This window comes from Cotesia glomerata, unplaced genomic scaffold (genome assembly GCF_020080835.1).
Source record: "Cotesia glomerata isolate CgM1 unplaced genomic scaffold, MPM_Cglom_v2.3 scaffold_3046, whole genome shotgun sequence".
Taxonomy (NCBI): domain Eukaryota; kingdom Metazoa; phylum Arthropoda; class Insecta; order Hymenoptera; family Braconidae; genus Cotesia; species Cotesia glomerata.
In genome coordinates this window covers 1-1242 of record NW_025403603.1, presented here as the reverse complement: position 1 = coordinate 1242, position 1242 = coordinate 1, and the positions used below count along the sequence as shown (strand labels likewise).

The following is a 1242-nucleotide window of genomic DNA, read 5'->3' as shown; positions in this document are numbered from 1 at the left end:
TTAAAGATTATTTAAGAATTACCATATTCAGTTGATGTTTTATCTAATTTTTCATCATTAGTAAGTATTAATTTTTAACAATCAAAATTCATTTTCTGCAAATATTTTGTGCGATAATTGATATGTAAAGTGAATATTTAATTTTTAGTGTATTATTTTTCTTTTGGGACAACAAAACTGAAAGTCTGCAGGTTAGAATATCATAATACTAACCATGGTTGTAGGCGAATTCACCCTTTTTATTGTCATAACTATTGAATCATAGATGATAGTGAGCTTAATGTTTAACGATTATAGTTATAAGTATAATTAATTTGATGATGCTAAGAATTCTACATCAGATGACTTAAGTTAATTTTGATGACATCTAATTTTTTTTTATGAAAATTGTTTGATAGCTACTTTTAGTATTAATTTTCAATTTATTATCAACAGTGTCAACATAATTAATTATTGCATAAAATATTTTGTCACTTACATATTTTTCGATTTGATCTAAATTTATTCAATTTTTCAGTTCTTTGCTTTTTTTCAGAAAATCTGTTTTGTTATCATAGATTAATCTAAAGCAATTGACATCTATTTTAATAAACAGTAAGTATCTAAATTTATAATAATTTTCAGCAATCTTCTTATTTAAACCCTCGAACATAATAAAAAATTATTTAACAGATAAACATGGATGGTGAGACAAGCACAATAAACTATAAATGGCATATCTTCAGTCTGATTATTCCAAAAAATACCAGGATTTGCTCATATCCATTTTCTACACGAAAAAATCTTAGTTTTGATATCAGTATCCGAACAAAACAGCTTCACTGGAAACATGCGCCATGTCTACGTTCATAAGACTTATAAAAAATTTTTTCTTTACAAAAGATATAAAATCAAAATATTAAAAATCCAAGTAACCGATATGATTGTATATAATTTTTGGAATTAAAAACATTTTGTTGTAAATTCAAAGTTAAAGAAATAATTTTGGAACGTATTTAGTGTGCGTGGTTGCAAAATATTTTACTTTTATAAAATTCGTAAAATCTATCTACTAAGACTGAAAAAATTTGACATACACAATGACGCTCACCAAGTACGTTCCAAAATTATTTCTTTAATTTTTTAAATTTATAACAAAATGTTTTTTAATTTCCGAAATTTATATACAATCATATCGGTTACTTGGATTTTTAATATTTTGATTTTATATCTTTTGTAAAGAAAAAAATTTTTTTTCTTAGT

General features: G+C 23.6%; 1 long non-coding RNA gene across 3 annotated transcripts; it reads left to right on the top strand.

Moving 5' to 3' along the window:
• Positions 1 to 21: 21 nt before the first annotated feature.
• LOC123274345 lies at positions 22 to 872 on the top strand. 3 transcript variants are annotated; one of them, XR_006511493.1, is made up of 4 exons: positions 26 to 60; positions 149 to 191; positions 536 to 594; positions 673 to 872. It is a non-coding gene; the product is annotated as an uncharacterized LOC123274345 (long non-coding RNA). The 3 variants fall into 3 exon arrangements; XR_006511492.1 differs by lacking the exon at positions 149 to 191 and having other exon boundaries at positions 22 to 60; positions 673 to 866; XR_006511491.1 differs by lacking the exon at positions 26 to 60 and having other exon boundaries at positions 94 to 191; positions 673 to 867.
• Positions 873 to 1242: the final 370 nt, after the last annotated feature.